Below are 20413 nucleotides of genomic sequence, written 5' to 3' on the forward strand. Positions count from 1 at the left end.
GGACCGCATAGTGTTGCGGGTCTGGGACGATTCCCACTGGCTGCGAAACTTTCGCATGCGCACGGGTACTTTCATGGAACTTTGTGACTTGCTTTCCCCTGCCCTGAAGCGCATGAATACCAAGATGAGAGCAGCCCTCACAGTTGAGAAGCGAGTGACGATAGCCCTGTGGAAGCTTGCAACGCCAGACAGCTACTGGTCAGTTGGGAATCAATTTGGAGTGGGCAAATCTACTGTTGGAGCTGCTGTGATGCAAGTAGCCCACGCAATCAAAGATCTGCTGATATCAAAGGTAGTGACCCTGGGAAATGTGCAGGTCATAGTGGATGGCTTTGCTGCAATGGGATTCCCTAACTGTGGTGGGGCCATAGACGGAACCCATATCCCTATCTTGGCACCGGAGCACCAAGCCGCTGAGTACATAAACCGCAAGGGGTACTTTTCAATAGTTCTGCAAGCTCTGGTGGATCACAAGGGACATTTCACCAACATCAACGTGGGATGGCCGGGAAAGGTACATGACGCTCGCATCGTCAGGAACTCTGGTCTGTTTCAAAAGCTGCAGGAAGGGACTTTATTCCCAGACCAGAAAATAACTGTTGGGGATGTTGAAATGCCTATATGTATTCTTGGGGACTCAGCCTACCCCTTAATGCCATGGCTCATGAAGCCGTACACAGGCAGCCTGGACAGTAGTCAGAGAGCTGTTCAACTACAGGCTGAGCAAGTGCAGAATGGTGGTAGAATGTGCATTTGGACATTTAAAGGCGCGCTGGCGCAGTTTACTGACTCGCTTAGACCTCAGTGAAACCAATATTCCCACTGTTATTATTACTTGCTGTGTGCTCCACAATATCTGTGAGAGTAAGGGGGAGACGTTTATGGCAGGGTGGGAGGTTGAGGCAAATCGCCTGGCTGCTGGTTACGCGCCGCCAGACACCAGGGCAGTTAGAAGAGCACAGGAGGGCGCGGTATGCATCAGAGAAGCTTTGAAAACCAGTTTCATGACTGGCCAGGCTACGGTGTGAAAGTTCTCTTTGTTTCTCCTTGATGAAACCCCCCGCCCCTTGGTTCACTCTACTTCCCTGCAAGCTAACCACCCTCTCCTCCTCCCTTTAATCATTGCTTGCAGAGGCAATAAAGTCATTGTTGCTTCACATTCATGCATTCTTTATTCATTCATCACACAAATAGGGGGATGACTACCAAGGTAGCCCAGGAGCGGTGGTGGAGGAGGGAAGGAAAATGCCACACAGCACTTTAAGCACAGCACTTTAAAAGTTTACAACTTTAAAATTTATTGAATGACAGCCTTCTTTTTTTTGGGCAATCCTCTGTGGCGGAATGGCTGGTTGGCCGGTGGCTCCCATGCCACATTCTTGGGCGTCTGGGTGTGGAGGCTATGGAACTTGAGGAGGAGGGCGGTTGGTTACACAGGTGCTGTAGTGGCAGTCTGTGCTCCAGCTGCCTTTGCTGCAGCTCAACCATACACTGGAGCATACTGGTTTGGTCCTGCAGCAGCCTCAGCGTTGAATCCTGCCTCCTCTCATCACGCTGCCGCCACATTTGAGCTTCAGCCCTGTCTTCAGCCCGCCACCTCTCCTCCCGGTCATTTTGTGCTTTCCTGCACTCTGACATTATTTGCCTCCACGCATTCGTCTGTGCTCTGTCAGTGTGGGAGGACAGCATGGGGTCAGAGAACATTTCATCACGAGTGCATTTTTTTTTCTTTCTAATCTTCACTAGCGTCTGGGAAGGAGAAGATCCTGTGATCATTGAAACACATGCAGCTGTTGGGGAAAAAAAAAAGGAACAGCGGTATTTAAAAAGACACATTTTATAAAACAGTGGCTACACTCTTTCAGGGTAAACCTTGCTGTTAACATTACATACATAGTACATGTGCTTTCGTTACAAGGTCGCATTTTGCCTCCCCCTACCGGGTGGCTACCCCCTCAACCCTCCCCCCTCCCCATGGCTAACAGCAGGGAACATTTCTGTTCAGCCACAGGTAAACAGCCTAGCAGGAATGGGCTCCTCTGAGTGTCCCCTGAAGAAAAGCACCCTATTTCAACCAGGTGACCATGAATGACATCTCACTCTCCTGAGAATAACACAGAGATAAAGAACGGATGTTGTTTGAACGCCAGCAAACATACACTGCAATGCTTTGTTGTACAATGATTCCCGAGTAAGTGTTACTGGCATGGAGTGGTAAAATGTCCTACCATGGAGGACGCAATAAGGCTGCCCTCCCCAGAAACCTTTTGCAAAGGCTTTGGGAGTACATCCAGGAGAGCCGCGAATGCCAGGGCAAAGTAATCCTTTCACATGCTTGCTTTTAAACCATGTATAGTATTTAAAAAGGTACACTCACCAGAGGTCCCTTCTCCGCCTGCCGGGTCCAGGAAGCAGCCTTGGATGGGTTCGGGGGGTACTTGCTCCAGGTCCAGGGTGAGAAACAGTTCCTGGCTGTCGGGAAAACCAGTTTCTCAGCTCATAGCAAGCAAGCGATCTACAACCTCATCATCATCATCTTCTTCTTCGTCCCCAAAACCTGCTTCCGTATTGCCTCCATCTCCATTGAAGGAGTCAAACAACACGGTTGGGGTAGTGGTGGCTGAACCCCCTAAAATGGCATGTAGCTCATCATAGAAGCAGCATGTTTGGGGCTCTGACCCGCAGCGGCTGTTCGCCTCTCTGGTTTTCTGGTAGGCTTGCCTCAGCTCCTTAAGTTTCACGCGGCACTGCTTTGGGTCCCTGTTATGGCCTCTGTCCTTCATGCCCTGGGAGATTTTGACAAAGGTTTTGGCATTTCGAAAACTGGAACGGAGTTCTGATAGCACGGATTCCTCTCCCCATACAGCGATCAGATCCCGTACCTCCCGTTCGGTCCATGCTGGAGCTCTTTTGCGATTCTGGGACTCCATCATGATCACCTGTGCTGATGGGCTCTGCATGGTCACCTGCAGCTTGCCAAACAGGAAATGAGATTAAAAAGTTCACGGTTCTTTTCCTGTCTACCTGGCCAGTGCATCTGAGTTGAGAGTGCTGTCCAGAGCGGTCAGAATGGAGCACTCTGGGATAGCTCCCAGAGGCCAATACCGTCGAATTGTGTCCATAGTACCCCAAATTCGACCCGGCAAGGCCGATTTAAGCGCTAATCCACTTGTCAGGGGTGGAGTAAGGAAATCTATTTTAAGAGCCCTTTAAGTCAAAATAAAGGGCTTCATCGTGTGGACGGGTGCAGGTTTACATCGATTTAACGCTGCTAAATTCGACCTAAAGTCCTAGTGTAGACCAGGGCTCAGTTATTACCTGTAAAACCCACTAAAACTTTCTCAACGAAGGCCTTTGTGGCTATACGTAGAGTTGTGATCCCGTTTGAACACAGACAGGGTTTGCCCAGGCTTGAATTTACAAGTGTGTTAGTCAACTCAAATTAATTGACAATCAGTGATTGAAGGCTGGATCACCAGCTCTGGTCTAGACAGACAGCGGGGGGAGCCGCAGGGACGTGTGCCTTCGCTGCCACTCCATCGTGAGTGACTCTTTTACTGTGGTATTAATAAGTAACAAAGCCCTCTGCAAGCCAAACAGAGTCCTTTGCCCGGATGGTGGGGGCAGAGTCCACCCTCTGGACCCACCTGCCTAAACATACAGGGGGCAGGAGAGGGAATGTGGCCAAATCTTGCCATTTTAACACTACAGTATTTAGTACATTTTTAGTCACAAGTACTAACCACGCATGCGCTGCTCCCCCGCGGATCGACCCTCCCGTCAGGCGCTCTCCGGTTGAGGCGGGACACGACTTTTTAATTGGTTTGGCGCGCCATACGTCACTCCCCTGCTCTTCCAATCGGCGTCAGGGTGCTTTCAACTCCCCTCCTCGCCCTGGTCGCGAAGACCGCGTCTTCCTCACCTGCGGGGCGCGCCGGAGGTCGCTGTGGTTGTTGACGATCCGGGCTATTGAGACGCGCTCCCCTCGCGCCGCCGGCTCTCGGGCGCGCGCCGCCAAACCACCTAAGAAGTCACGCGCCAGCCGGGGAGCATTGGAAGAAAGTTACCAGCCAAGGGCGGGGCGGAGCCGGAGCGGAGTCGCGGCCGGGCCGGGCCGGGAGAAACGGGTGCTGCGTGCGGGGCCGTCCGGGGCTGGAGGTGAGACCGCTGGAGCCGCGGGTCTGCAGCCGGAGCGTGGGCAAGCGGCAACTCCGCCGCTCCAGGCGGGGGGTCCCGGGGCCAGGCTGCGGCTCCCGGAGCTGCGGGGTGGGGCAGCGCGGCGGAAGGACGGGGCGGCGGCGGCAGGGATCAGCCCTGGCGCGGGGGGTCGGTCCGCCTGCCCCGGGGACTCGCCCTGTGGCTTTGCGCGCCCGCCCGCGGGGAGAGGGGACCTGCCGAGCGCAGCCGCCTGCCCCCGCTCTGCCCTGCGGTGGGGGCTGTGTCGGGGTGGGGGGACTTTACAGTGACATGGCCCTGGCTGTCTTGGTGCTCACCAGCCTCGCGGAGCCTGAGCGCACCTCCCCACCTGTTTCCTAACCCCCTTTGGCTTCAGGCTTCCTCCCACCCGTCCCCTTCTCCCAGCGCGGCGTGATCAGTTGTTAAAATGTCTTTTACTAAAGTCGGTAGTGCCACCCTGGCTCTAAAGAGATGCCAACGTCTCGGGGTAACTATTTGCCTCTCTCCTCTGGGCGATGCTTCTGCTTATTATTTGGTTTTCAAGTGGCCGTTTTGTTAAACGGCATATATGGCGGAAGGGGGGGGGGGGATAGTGTGGTTACATTGGTGGTGCAACGAGGGATTAAATGCTACTCTGCCCTCTAAATTGAGAACAGTGGTGTGTTTACATTAAAACGTATTTCAAAAAAGATATTAATACTTTACATGTTACTACAACTCCTATAAACAAACTTATTGATTTAGTCCCTTCCTAATCGACTGTAATATTAAATCAATGCAAGCTCATATTTATGTATAATGCAAAGGTTTTATCAAGGCATGTGACAGCTAGGTTAAACATTAAGTAGTATCTTATGGACCTGTTGTAAACATTCTTTGAAAACAGGAAATGCAAGTACAGGTATAATGGAGTGGATTTCCATTGCTTGAAATTTGATCACTTGTAGCATAATATACATCTCCTAGATAGATAGCTTCTGAAACATTCTTCATATAAAATATCTATGTGTGAACTGCACACTCAGGGCCTGAAATGTAGAAGTTATGTAAATTTATTCCTTAATTGGACATATTTGGTTTTCTGTGCACTTTCATTGTCTGACAAGCTTTTCAGACCTTTAAGAACAAACATGGAGAAATGTAGTTGTATTGTCCATTCTCTCTGTAAACCATCTTTTTCCTGGTGTGCTTCATAAAAGAAAACATGCAGCATCTGCTAAATATATTTACTTGCATCCTAATCCTATAAAGATTTACGCATTTACTTAACTTTGAAGTCAATGGGACCATTCAGAGTGCCTAAAATTAAGCATAAATCTTTTCCATGATTAGGTCCCCAGAGGCTACTTTGGATTATGTATTGAAATTACTGTACATTTGTGAATCTAAACATGGTTGACTCATTTCTGTTTTACTATCCTATTCTTATGGAATGAAGACATAATTTGAGGTATTAAGAGGGTGAGAGTTCATACTATATTTTGAAAAGTAGAGTTTTGCAGCTTGATTAACCAAAGTGGTGCTGTTTGTTACCAATAAAGGTTTTTATAACAAAAGTAAACAATATTATTATTAAAGTCACAACATTTGTATCAACTATTTTTGTTTATAAATGTGTATTGTAGATAATAAAAACCCTTCTAAGGATATACTTCACTGAATCAGAGTCATACACAGTTTTTCAACATGTATGAAATATATTAACATTTTTAACAGAATTCTGTAGAAAGCCTCCTCAGAAGGGGGGTGGGTGGGTGTGTACGTATAGAAACACACACACAGTGTATGTGTGTGTATATATATAAAGTCAGTATTAATAAATACAAAGACTGCATTAGTATTCATATAAAGCATCTCAAGCTTCACAACAACTGATGATACCTGCTGCAGAAGAATCTTTTGCAATGTTACTTATGGAAATGATAAATTGTTTGTACTAATGTCTGATTGAGGAAAACGTAGTTCAACTAATCTTGCAAAAATCTCTTTTTCCCCTTAGAATCTCAAAATACATTACAAAGTACATATCACAGTGAAATATACAAATCTCTGTGGCTTGGAGAATAGTAGCTGAGCAACTAGTACATAATAGTATGGGGAGTGGAACTTTTAGCCTTAGACACTGAAGCCTGTTCTTACAGATATTTGTCAATGTGCCCTCTATTTTTTTATGTATAGTAAATGTATTAACTAATGATGCTTTAACAGAAATTGTTAAGGTATAGCTAAGTAGCACCTGCCTTCTAAAGGTTGTATGGCACCATGAGCAGATAACACATTTCTCAAGAGTCCTCCTACTAAACATGATTAAACAGCTTCATTTGATTAAATATTTAGCAACTTTTACATAAAAGTAATGTTTTAAAAATATCTCTTCAGAGAGGAAATGGATCATGCATCTGTGCATGTACAGTAGAGGTCAGTGATTTCCATCCAAATATATTAGAGCAAACTTCATTTATAGATATGAGATCAATAATGTCACTTTAAATTAGATTGTGTTGATAGTGCAGCATTGTTCCAGTGATGCCATCTCAGTCTAAGAAACTCTTGATGTACTCATTTCAGGGTTATTTTATTACTTGTAGTAGTGCCTAGAGGGTCCTAGATCGGGATTTCATTGAGCAAGGCATTGTACAAACATGTAATAAAAAGAGGATTCCCTGCTCCAAAGAATATGATGACAGACAACAGGTGGATATCACAAACAGCCAGGGGTACCACAAAATAACAGTGACGCTATCCTGATTAGTGTAATAAGCAGCAAACTGGTTAGTCATGCCAAATGTTTGTGAGCATAAGTGAGTTTTAAGGAGGCTACGGCAGTGGCTTTGAGGATTACTACAGGGAACTGCCTGTGTATATGGGGTGGCATGGGAGAATGCAGAAGGTGCTTGTTGGAAAACTTCACTAAAGGAGAACAAAGGCTGGTATTGTGGAACAGAGGGCTGTTTTGGTGGCTCTGTACAATATAAATAATATGTACAGCAGGGAAAAGCGATGTATGGTTTTACAGTGAAGACAAGTAGTTTGTACTTGATGTAGTAGAGATGGGGATTCAGTGGAAATGCATGAAGTGTGTGGGGGGGGGGTGCAATTTTTTGCAGCTGTGTTTGAATGGATGGGGAGCAAGGTGGCATTTGTGAGGATCAAAAGGGGGATGTTATAGTACTGAAGCTGTAAAATGAGAATCTGGACCAGAGTTCTAGCTGTATGGACAGAGAGGAAAGGCTGCATCTTAAATATGTTGTGCAGGAAGAAGTGGCAAGACTTAGATACCTTCCACATGTTGAGAAAATGGTCCGAGTCAAAGATGGATTCCCAGATTACAGACTTGAGGGATGATGATGGTGTAAGTGGGGAGTGCTTGTAGGGGGAAGATAAAGAGCTCCGTTTTGGTTGTGTTGAGTGTAATCTGATGGCCTGTGACATACCCTTGTGGATGCCCAACCAATATTTTAGATAAGCTTGTGAATCATTTAGTGTAAAGATTATAGTTATAAAGGCATGTCTTCGAATGAGATCTGCAAAAGAGGTTGTGGTATGAAAAGAGGAGGGGGCCAAGAATTGAGCCTGTTAAACCTGCACTGAAAGCTGGAATGGGGATGAGAAGGATCCTGAAACCAAAATGCTGAATGATTAGAGAGGCAGGAAGATAGAATAAGAGCCCAGGCAGGAAAAAATTTCAAATGGGAGCATGATTAACTGTGTTGAATACACAAGGAAGGCAAAGAATACCAGTTCTGAGACTTGAACAGAAAGAGGTTGTTAAGAGACTTTGGTGAAAGCTGTTGTACTAAACTGTATGCTGATACTTTTATTTAAGTGGAAATTTGTCTCTTTATGACAAAATCCAAAGATGACCTGTTGCTTTGGGGAAATTTTGCTCAGCATTGCAATGATGGGTATTTCTAAAGTGGAGTCCTCATGAAATGTGTTAGGCTACTTTGTAAACCAAAAACTTATTCTTCATTTCTGTTCAAAGTAAACAAATGGAAAATTGGTGTTACATTATCAGTTTAGGGTAGAACATTGGAACTTCTATGGGAGAATAACTGTACTTTAAATAGATTAAATATGCTATTGATTTCCTATTTCAGTGGTAGTTTTGTTTTGCATAGGCAGGGACTTGGGGAACGGAATTGGTATTCTAAGCCAATATTTTGCTCAAAAGCTTAAAAGTATGTGGTTTCCTATTCAAAGCTAACATAAGAGTGACAGCTTTTGTAGGGTATGTCTATACAGCAGCTGGGAGATGGGATTCGCAACTCAGGTACGTATACATGCACTAACTGTTTGAGCTAGTGCTTAAGAATAGTTGTGTGGTGGCAGCAGCAAGGGCGGGAGCTTGGATTAGCCGCCAGTATACAATCAATCATCCCACCTGACCCCCAGGGTATACACTCAGGTGGCTAGCCAAGCTACCATCCATGCTGCCTCAGCCACACCATTATTCTTAGGTGCTAGCTTGAGCCAAGTTAGTAAGCGTATGTCTACTTGAGTTGGAAAACCCATCTCCCTGCTCTAGACATACCCTTAGGCCTGGGCTACACTGGGGGTGGGTTTTGAACTAAGATACGCAACTTCAGCTACACTATTCGCATAGCTGAAGTCAAAGTATATTAGACTTACCTGGCCGTCCTCACAGCGGCAAGTTGACTGCGGCGGCTCCCCTGTTGACTCCACTTACACCTCCTGCCATGGTGGAGTACAGGCGTCGATTCGGGGATGGATTTATCATGTCTAGACGAGGTCCGGCAGGTGACTGCACTAAAGTAGAATATTTGGATATTATTACTGTTACAAAACAGACCAGTTGTTATGACAAACTTAATGTAGTTCAGAGCAGACTGGATCTGCACTTGAAATGAAACTTAAATCTTTTGGTCACTGTTCTCAATTGACTTTTGAGTTACGATCCTATTGAGATGAATGAGGTTCACACCTCCAGAGTAAATGGTTTGTCTCATTCTGTAGTTTCAAGAAGAGGCATCACTCAGTTCTTTCACATTTGGAAAGAGATTAGATTGGGGCCTTGAGACACTACACTACAGTAGGAAGACCAAATAACCAGGACTAGAATTTATTTATTTATTTTAATATCCGCTTAAATGCTGTAGAGAACACTGAAATTCAGCCTGTCTTGATTGCAGGATTTGTCATTTGCTTCTAGCAGAAAAAGTGACCATATCTGTAATGACAGGTTTCAGAGTAACAGCCGTGTTAGTCTGTATTCGCAAAAAGAAAAGAAGTACTTGTGGCACCTTAGAGACTAACCAATTTATCTGAGCATAAGCTTTTGTGATCTACAGCTCACTTCATATCTGTAATGATCTCATTAAATCACTAGCCAAAATTCCAGTCTGATTTCCCCACTTCAAATTAAACCCATTTAATTTCTTTCCTCTTCTGCTCTTTCCCTAACAATGCATTTGGTTATTGCCGCTTCTTATTTCTTCTCATTTTAGATCTTAAAACAAGGACTTATTGAACTGAATCAGTTTAGCAGCTTATATAGTGCACCCTCTTGTGTTGACACTCATTTTTTTTTCTGTCTTTTCTATTTAGCTTAAGTTGATAAAAGTTAAATTGATACTAGTCATTGTTAAACTGAAATGAGTGCACAAGTGGGTGTATTGAATTAATGAAATCTGTTTCTAAATTAATTTAGTTAGTGGCACAACTTTTCTGTTATAGACAAGAGGCTTCATTGTGACCTCATCACAAGCTTCCTCCACCTATGCTCACCTGCATTTCTGGAGTGCAGTGCATTGATGCATCACAAAATTCTGGACACTGCAAAGGAAAGTGCTAGCACTAATCAGATGACTTACCCTTTGCTATGTGTGACCGTAGCACTACCACTAGGATGGTCCAGTGCTTGGAAAAGATTAGCTTGTGGATGAAGAATAGTTAATAGAAGCTGAACCCAAGCAACATACAGGGTATTCTCTAAAAAGGTGATTAATGTTTAACTCAATTAATGCTTAACACAATATTAACAAGGGTGAAGGCTCTTGGGCCAGAATAGGGGAACAGGTTAAAGAATATGTAAATTAGATTAGATTGACCCTAGAGTATTTAAGAAACTAGACAAAGCAACCATTAGTGTTTATCTTCTAGAACTCGTGGAGGATAGGTGAGGTTCCAGAGGACTGGAGTGAGCAAAAAGCATAGCTCTTAGTCCTCTTCAAGAAGAGGACTAAAAAGGAACTGGGCAATTATAGACCAGTTAGACTAACTTTGATTCCCGGAGAAATACTGGAACAAAATTATAAAAGTTCGTTCAAACCTGGATGATGATAAGGTCATAAGTATTAGCCAGCATTGATTTGGTCAGGAACAAATCCTGCCAAAGCATCCTATAGTGCATTTGCAGGTGGGGGCGGAGCAGTAAACATGACCTATCTGGTCTTTAGTAAAGCTTTTGACACAGTCCCATAAGCAGACTAGGGAAATACCTCATTTACACCATTACTATAAAGTGGGTACACAACTGATTGAAAGACTATACACAAAGAGTAGTTATTAATATTTCTCTTTCAAACTCTGAGGGCATGTCAACTGAGGTCCCAGAGCGGCCTGCCTTGGGTCTGGTACTATTTGGGTGATGGAGTGGAGAGTATGCATATAAAATTTGCAGGGGACACCGATGTGGGAGGGGTTGAATGCTGTTTGGAGGACAGGATTAGAATTCAAAATGGTCTTGATAAATTGGAGAATTGGCCTGAAATAAATAAGATTAAATTCAGTAGACCAAGTGCAAAGTACTACACTTAAGAAGGAAAAATCAAACGCACAATTACAAAATGAGAAATACCTGGCTGGACAGTAGTACTGCTGAAAAAAATCAGGAGGTTGTAGTGGAATGTTCTGTTGTGCCGAGAAAAAAAGAGAGAGAAAGAAAGAAAGAGGACCAATGTTATTCTGTATTCACAGGAATGTTGCATGTAAAACACAGGGAGATACATTGCTGTTGTCTACTGAGCATTGCTGAGGCTTCAGATGGAGACGGTTTTTAAGAACAGGTTAAACTAATACCTGTCAGGAATGGTCTAGGTATACTTAACTCTGCCTGCTCAAGGGGAGATGGATTAGAACAGTAGTTCCCAACCAGGGATGTGGGGCCCCCTAGGGGGCCTCAAAGTTTCAGGGAGGCCTCCAAGCAGGGCCAGCATTAGACTTGCTGGGGCCCAGGGCAGAAAGCTGAAGCCCCACCGCATGAGGCTGAAGCCCAGGTCCCTGAGTGCTACATTGCTGCTATTCTATTCTAATGGGATAAGAAAAGCATTCTGAAGAGTTTGCAGCTGCAATGCAGTCTCCATTGGTTGAAGGTACTTGCTCACAATTTGTCAAATTAGTTTGTAGTTCAGGAGTACTCCTGGATTCCTCACTGATGCAAAGCTGTCACCTAGCAACATCCTACCACCTTTGGTTGGCTAGAAGATTCCATCCCTTCCTAGAGAACGATGACCTGGCCTCAGTTGTTCATGCCTTCATCATCTTGACTGTAGTACAGCAATGTAGCATATCTTTGCATGGACCTTTCAGTGCTTAGGAAACTCAGCTGGTACAGAATGCTGCAGCATTGTCTCCTCAGGATTACTGGCTTACTGCAAACACATCAGTCCAGTTCTCCAATCCAAACACTGGCTTACTGTAGAATATCAGGTCAAGTACAAGGTTTTGGTCCTTTTTCTTTAAGGTGCTCAGTTACATGGGCTCAGGGTATCTGAAAGACTGCCAAAAGCTCTGGAATGAAGACTGTGGTTGACAACTTTGCTCCTCTGGCATAGTGCAACTTTCTACAGTAAGAGTGAACTCATCTCTGCAGGAGACAGAGCTTTCTCAGAGGCTGGCCAATGACTCTGGAATCAATGCCCGCAGGAATTAAGAACCATCACAGACTACACCACCTTCGGAAGTGCAAGGCTCTTTTCCTTGACCTTGCCTTCTCTAACAAGCATAGTAACATGTCTTTCTCTCTCTTTCTCTCTGTCTCTCTACATAAATAAAATCCCCCCACCTCCTACTTCACTGTGTGTATGCTGTGGAAAGGATGAGAGAACAAATGTGACAGATGGTAGTCATGTTGCTTAATGTCTTCCTCACAATAGTGGTTGCACACAGTATAAGATTTATAGATTCTAAGAGCAGAAAGAACTGCTGTGATCATCTAGTCTGACCCCCTGTATAACAGAAGTCATAGAGCTTCCCCAAAATAATTCCTAAAGGGTATCTTTCAGGAAAACATATAATCTTGATTTAAAAATTCAGTGATGGAGAATTCACCATGTCCCTAGGTAGATTGTTCCAGCAACTAATTACCTTCTCTGTCAAAAGTGTATACCATATTTCCAGTCTGAATTTGTCTGACTTTAACTTCCAGTTGTTGGAGTGTGGTGTTCAGTCTAGCAGAGACAGGAAGAGCACATTATTAAATATCTGTTCTCGTATAGATTCTTAGACTATCATCAAGTCACCCTTAACCTCTTGGATACCCAAAGAGCACAGTCTGTTCAGTTTATGTGTACATTGCAATAAAACGTGTAGCTGACCCATGTCCGCTGACTTAGACATGTGGGGCTATAAAATTGCAGTGTAGATGTCTGGGCTCTAGCCCACACCTCAATGTCTAAACTGAAATGTTATAGCCCCGCAAGTCTGAGTCAGATGACATGACCAACCACAGGTGTTTCATTGCAGAGTAGACATACCCTTTGAGGCATGTTTTCTGAACCTCATCAACATCCTTCTTGAATTGGAACATGGTATTCTAGCAGTGGGCACACCAGTGCCAAATACAGAGGTAAATCTCTCTACTCCAATTCGAGATTCCCCTGTTTATGCATACTAGGATCACATTAGCTGTTTTGTCCACAGAATAACATTGGGAGCTCATGTTCAGCTGATTATCCACCATGAACCCCAAATTTTTGTCAGTCACTGCTTTCTGGGATAGAGCCTCCCATACTGTAAGTTATGGCCTACATTCTTTGTTCGTAGCTATATCCATTTAGCCATATTAAAATGCATATTGTTTGCTTCTGACAAGTTTACCAAGTGATGTCACTGATTCAGAACGATCTGCTTGTTCCCTCTCTTATTTACTGTTCCCTTAATGGTTATCATATGCAGACCTTATTAGTGATGATTTTGTTTTCTTCTAGGTCATTGATAAAAATGTGAAACAGCATAGGGCCAAGAACGGATCCATGTGGGACCCCATTGGAAACGCACCTATTCAATGACTGTCCCTATTTAGTTACATTTTGAGGCCTATCTGATAGCCAGTTTTTAATCTATTAGTGTGTGCCATGTTAATTTTATGTTCTAGTTTTTTAATCAAAATGTTGTGTAGTACCAAGTCGAATGCCTTACAGAAGTCTGTGAGTTAATACTGTTACCTTTATCAACCAAATTTGTAATCTCATCAACAGACAATATCAAGTTAGTTTGACATCTGTTTTCCTAAACCCCATGTTGATTGCCATTAATTATTTGTCCCTTCTTTAATTCTTTATTAATAGAGTCCATATCAGCTGCTCCGTTAACTCGCTCAATCAATGGTCAAGCTGGTATGGTCGTCCTTTTTTATTCTTTTAAAAAATTGGCATAACAATAGCTTTCTTCCCATCTTGGAATTTTACCAGGGCTCCAAGAGTTATTGAAAATCAACATTGATAGTCCAGGGAGCTTCTGAGCCAGCTCTTCAAAAACTCTTGGATGCAAGTTTTTTGGACCTGCTGATTTAAAAATGTCTGACTTTAGTGGTTTCTGTTGTGTTTAACATATTCTTTTCATTCCACTGGTATCTCTGGATTGTCACCATATGATACTGTCATCTGTCTTCCCTCAAATACAGAATGAAAATATTTTATTGAATACTTCTGTATTTTTATTTTATTTATTATTAATTGTACCATTTTCCATCTAGTAATGAACAATTATCGTTGTCCGAATCTTTTTTGTTCCTAATATATTTTTAAAATTGCTTTTTAGTGTCCTTTATCTCTGCTAGCCATAGATTTTTCTGTCCCTTTGCTTCGCTTACCGGTTTTCTTCAGTTCCTAACTTCTGATTTATATTCACTAATATAAATTTCCCCTTTCTTCCATTTGTTATACTTATTTGTTTTTTTACAGCTGCCTTTACTTCCCTCTAAACCAAGTCCTGTGTAACCAGAATTTATATAATATAGAATAATAACAATGGGGTGTTATTGTGGACAGGAAAGAGGTGACTCTAGCCGCTCCACACCACTGATGACTGGTGTCATTGGTCAGATTGTTAAGTGGGAATAGAACTAAGGCTTCCTTCTCAGGGCATTCAAGTTCTTCCTGTCACTTGTGTTGAGCTGGTTCTCGGTGACTCTAGCATGCTAGCGAAGGTGAGAGAGGTAGGGTAATAGATTCAAAATTCTACTAGACCTCTATCTAGCTGGTGATGGGCTTGTATGCTCAATTAGAGGGAGGTGCAGCTCCAAGTGAACAGACTTTTTTGCTTGGGGAAGAATTGTGGGAGCATCTTTTAAGGTGCATGATCGTGAGGATTGCACAGTCAGTTAAGTCTTATGGCATTCTGTTCTTGGACCTCTAAAATGTTTGATATGCAGTTAAATATCAACTTGTTTGGCTTCTTTCTTAGGTTGACACAAACAACTTAAAGAATTAATATAACAGATGCCAATTTGCCATTTGTATTCGGAGAAACAGTAATTTGAGCATATCGTTATATAAATGTGGTGGTTTAAGAGACAGTTCTCCAGATTTATCATTGCAGTGTTACAGTTACAGGTTTATAAATTTTGTGTGACCTAGGAATCTTATTTAGATTCCCTCTTGGAGGTAGTAGTACTAGTAATTTAGATGTGAACATAGTATCACTATGTCTCATGGGTCAATCCCTGACTTTGCAGAAAAAACTTACTGAAACAGGACAGTAAATTTACTTTGGAATTTCATTAGAGCATTGTGAAATGTAACATGCATCTCATTGATGTGATTATTTTGGTCAAATTCATTTTATTTCTGTGGAGTCTTAGATAAAAGAGTGAGAATTGTGAATTGCCATGACAGTGAGTGTAGAATTTGTTTTGATGCAGCTCTTGCAGTGAGTCTTTGTAGTTGTTGGATCAAATTTAGGGAAAAGGAATACATACATCGTGGAAGATTTTTGTTTCTAGGCTATCTGTAAAACGCTATACACAAATCTATAAGGTTTTCGGAATTAAACACTCCTTTATTTTGAAAATTCTTTGGCATAACTTTGTTTTAGAAACAATGTATGTACTTGTTTCATTCCAGTCCAATCACAAGCTAGGTATATTTTTCTAGTATGCACACACAAATCTTATACCCAGAAATATACAAAGACTTTTGATAGTTGTGAGGGGGAAAAGGAAGAATGTTGTTTAGATTTACACTAACTGAAAAGACTGTAGTTTTATTTCAGCTTTTCCTTCAATAATGGTAGTTCTGGATTCTGATCTGAATTCCCTGGCACTGTTGCATCAGCTCTCTACCGTACAGAGGCAGCAGTGCTATGGGAATAGTGTCAGTCTCTCTCTCTCTCTGGGCTGAGGTATTGGTGCGCCACGGGTCTTCTGTAGCACTGCTGCTTCAGTATGCTAGGAAAGCCCTTGAAGTGCTGATTCCTTGAGTAGTGACATTGGCCTCTGCAGCACTGCTCTCCTTGCATCCTCTCTGAACTCCTCCTTAGTGCAGTGTTCCATTATTATCTATTTATGTTTCACAGTAAAGCTTCCAACTGTAACAACAATACTTTGCATATCTGTTGTCACTTCTGCTTGCCTTGACTTCAGAAGTCCTTTTTCATGTTGATCAGTACTATGCAGTTACCTTCATCTCTGTCTTCCTTTGCTTAAATTGCATTTGCTCCTTTTTGGAAGAATGGCAGTTACGTAACGAAGGACACTTTCACTATAAGACTCTCCCCTTAGAATTTTCTCACGTTCAGGTGTTTTGTTTTAATAATTTTAAGGTTCTATAAGATGTTTTCTTAAACTGGTTTGCATTCACAATTTTTATTAAATTGGAGCTTTTTTTCTTCTGGGTATATTTAAATAATCTTAAGGAAAATGAAATCATCACATTTTGGTAATAACCTATTACCATGGACTTTGAGGTCATTTTTAAATAGAGATTTAAATTTTATATTGAAATCTCTTAAATTCTTTGCTCAATGCAGTTGCAGATCATGCTTCTTGTTTCCTGCATTTTTAAGATACAGTAAAATCAGTAAACCAAAATCATGGGGTTATGCACTAGTCAACACAGACTTTTGGTGAAGTTCCAGTTATTGATTCTTACTAACACGGAGTTCCAATATGCCCTTTAAAGATGAGGCATCCAGATGAGAGGAAATCTAGGAATAAAAAGGGAGATAATTTTAGGGGTGCAAAGTTTTTTCTCATTAGGGATGTTTTTGAAAGGCAAATATTTTTGGTTCTATATGCAGTCTCGTTTTCTTTACAGTTTAAAAGATGTTGAATTGTTTAGCCATAAAAATGTTTGTTGGGACTACATAGTTGGATGAAACAATTATCTGTTCTTTACAGCATTCTAAACAAAAATTGTAATCCTTAATTGGCACTTAAATGACGTTTAAGGTTGCCACAGTATGGGGGAAAAGATGATTATAGGGATGAAGTTGTGCTTTCAAAACCGTTAGTATATTATTTTTAGTAGCTTATTTATGTGCACTTTAAGATCTGGGGTGAAATTCTGGCTTCCTGGCCTCACTACCATCGAACTTTTATCCCTGGTTCCTTTTCTCTTTTCTATACACATGACTTTTAATTCTTCTTGCCTAGCAGCTAATCCTTGGGTTTGTTTTGGGCTGTTCTCTGAAATAAGTTATAGTATGCCAGTGACTTTTGTGATGCAGACCTAAATGGATAATCCAGTATTTTGAGTTTAAAATGTTGGCTCTGAATATGTAACGATGATAACCTTCTTGCTGTCATATAATGCATATACAAGAGTAACAACTTCATGGCTGTACGTTGAGAAGCCAGAACTGATGCAAAGATTCACGAGGTGTGACAACAGAGTACTCAGGTGGCCAGTTCAGTTGATACTGGTACAAAATGTAGGAGAATTCAGCTAACCCAATTGCCATATTATTAAAGAAATGTTTTTCAAAACATTCATAGACAATTCTATGAAATAATGAGAATACAGTATAATCTGGTATCAAGTAAATCCATCCCTATCATCTGTTTCGATTTTTTTAAAAAAAAAACAATATTTATCAGTAGATATTTCACACAAAGAAACATTAGGATTATCAAATCAAAACCTTTACTGAGTAGTGATGTCAGGGTTCCCTCCCCACTCTGAACTCTAGGGTACAGATGTGGGGACCCACATGAAAGACCCCCTCAGCTTATTTCTATCAGCTTAGGTTAAAAACTTCCCCCAAGGCACAAATTCTTCCTTGTCCTTGGACGGTATCACTGCCACCACAAAGATTTAGGAAAAGGACCACTTGGAGTTCCTGTTTCCCAAAAATATCCCCCCAAACTCCTTCACTCCCTTTCCTGGGGAGGCTTGAGAGTAAACAAGGTGAGCACAGACTAGACCCTTGAGTTTTTAGGACAGTAAAAACCCCAATCAGATTCTTAAAAACAGAACTTTATAATAAAGAAAAAAAGTAAAAGAATCACCTCTGTAAAATTAGGGTGGAAGGTAATTTTACAGGGTAATAAGATTTAAAACACAGAGGATTCCCCTCTTAGCATAAGGGAAATTCCTCTTAGCATAGGGGAAATTCACAAGCTAAAACAAAAGATACTCTAATGCATTTCCTTGCTATTACTTACAGAAATAGTATCATTCAGTAGGAGCTGGATTACTTGCTTGGTCTCTCTCTTTGTCTTGGAGAGAACAACAAAGAGCACAAACAAATTTCCCCTTCCCCGATTTGAAAGTATCTTCTTTTCCCATTGGTCCTTCTGGTCAGGTGCCAACTAGGTTAATGGAACTGATTTAACCCTTCACAGGTAAAGGAGGGATTTTATGCTACCCTTAGCTGTATGCTTATGACAGCCCCCCCGCCCCACCCAAATCATAGATGGTGTTGGACACCCTGCTCCACACTGGCTGTGACTTCTTCCTGGAGCTCTAGGAGAAAACAGAATTAGTAAGACACATGCACCTCTAGATATACTACTGATTATATAAAAACTAACAATATTTTCCACATTTCAAGGACGATTTTAACCAGTTGATTCTGGGAAACTGTCACGGGAGAGGGCATCAGCCACTTTGTTAGACGCTCCTGAAATGTCTTGTATTTCAAAATCAAAATTTTGGAGAGCTAAACTCCACCGAAGAAGTTTTTTGTTACTCTCCTTAACGTAATGAAGCCACTTTAGTGCAGCATGGTCGGTTTGCAGGTGGAAACACTGTCCCCAAACGTACGGGCGTAGCTTTTCCAGCGTGTACACAATGGCGTAACATTCCTTTTCACTGATTGACCAGTGGCTTTCCTTCTCAGACAGTTTTTTGCTGAGAAACGCGACAGGATGGAATTCTTGATCCGGTCCTTCCTGCATTAAAACTGCTCCCACACCATGCTCGGACACATCTGTGGTTACTAGGAAAAGTTTGTCAAAGTCTGGGGCCCTTAGCACAGGGTCAGACATGAGTGTCGCTTTAAGCTGGTTCAAGGCCTTCTGACACTCTTCAGTCCACTGAACTGCATTTGGCTGTTTCTTTTTGGTTAGGTCTGTCAGTGGGGCAGCGATTTGGCTGTATTGCGGTACAAATCGCCTATAATAACCAGCCAAGCCTAAGAAGGATTGGACCTGTTTCTTTGACTTTAGGACAGGCCACTTTTGGATAGCATTCACTTTAGCCAGTAGGGGGTTGATAGTTCCTTGACCCACCTGGTGTTCGAGGTAAGTCACTCTGTTTAGGCCTATTTGACACTTCTTAGCCTTAACAGTCCTGCCTCTCTTATGCGCTCAAAGACTTTTTGTAGATGCTCCAGGTGTTCTGCCCATGAATCAAAATAGATGGCCACATCAAGGTAGGCGACTGCAGATTCTCCCAATCCTGCTAGGAGACCATCTACAAATTTTTGGAAGGTGGCGAGTGCATTTCATAGCCTGAAAGGGAGCACATTAAATTCATACAGCCCTACATGGGTGATGAAGGCTGACCTTTCCTTGGAGGATTCATCCAGTGGTACTTTCCAGTACCTCTTGGTTAAGTCTAAGGTAGAGATGAACTGGGCACATCCCCATTTCTCCAATAGCTTATTTGTGCGTGGCATTGGATAGTTATCTGGGCGAGTTACAGCATTTAGCTTATGGTAGTCCACGCAAAAGCGTATCTCCCCATCTGGTTTGGGAACTAGAACCACTAGAGATGCCCATGCACTTCCAGAGGGGTGGATTACACCCATCTGTAACATATCCTGGATCTCCCGTTCTACAGCAGCTTTGGCTTGAGGAGACACCCGGTAAGGTTGGGCTCTAATTGGGCAAGTATTACCTGTGTCAATGGAGTGGTATGCCCGTTTGGTCTGTCCTAGGATGGCTGAGAACACTGGCACGAAGCTAGTGCACAGCTCCTTGATTTGCTGTCGCTCCATATGTCAGAGGGTCATTGAGAGGTTCAACTCTTCCATGCCATCGTCACTTTTTCCTATGTAGTAGACGCCTTCAGATCACTCAGCGTCCTCACCTCCCTGGGCTGTAAACTGACAAACCTTTAATTCTCTGGAATAAGAGGGCTTTAGAGAATTAACATGGTACACTTCAGGCTTTAGGTTTGAGGTGGGGGATGCTATGAGAGAGTTAACAGCACGCAGGCGCTCTTGGACCGTGAATGGCCTTTCCCACAATGCTTCCATCGTATTGGCCTGGAGTGCCTTCAAGACCATGACCTGGTCCCTACTTTGAAGGAATGTTCTCTGGCATGTTTATCATACTAGGCTTTTTGCTCTTCCTGGGCATGATTTAGGTTTTTCTCTAGCAAGGGCTAAAGAGGTTCGGAGGGTGCTTTGTAGGTTGTTTACAAAGTTCAGAATGTTAGTTCCTGGAGAAGGCGTAAACCCCTCCCATTGCTGCTTCACCAACTGTAATGGCCCCTTAACCTTGCGGCCATACACAAGTTCAAATGGTGCAAACCCTAAACTGGGATGTGGTACAGCTCTGTAGGCAAAGAGCAACTGCTGCAACACTAGGTCCCAATCACTGGAGTGC

General features: G+C 42.7%; 1 protein-coding gene and 1 long non-coding RNA gene across 3 annotated transcripts in view; one reads left to right on the top strand and one right to left on the bottom strand.

Moving 5' to 3' along the window:
* Positions 1–1204: 1204 nt before the first annotated feature.
* Positions 1205–3827, bottom strand: LOC311519937. Of its 2 annotated transcripts, none has more exons than XR_014711420.1 (3): positions 3744–3827; positions 2378–2966; positions 1205–1790 (listed from the first exon to the last, which is right to left on the bottom strand). It is a non-coding gene; the product is annotated as an uncharacterized lncRNA (long non-coding RNA). The 2 variants fall into 2 exon arrangements; XR_014711421.1 differs by having other exon boundaries at positions 2378–2972; positions 3744–3817.
* USP53 (ubiquitin specific peptidase 53) overlaps positions 3775–20413 on the top strand; it is a 63173-nt gene continuing 46534 nt past the window's right edge. The window contains exon 1 of the mRNA XM_084627047.1: positions 3775–4158. The gene's annotated coding sequence lies outside the window, so the exon portion shown is untranslated. The remainder of the gene's footprint in view (positions 4159–20413) is intronic.

Source organism: Lepidochelys olivacea (assembly GCF_965140295.1).
Source record: "Lepidochelys olivacea isolate rLepOli2 genome assembly, chromosome: 4".
NCBI lineage: Eukaryota > Metazoa > Chordata > Testudines > Cheloniidae > Lepidochelys > Lepidochelys olivacea.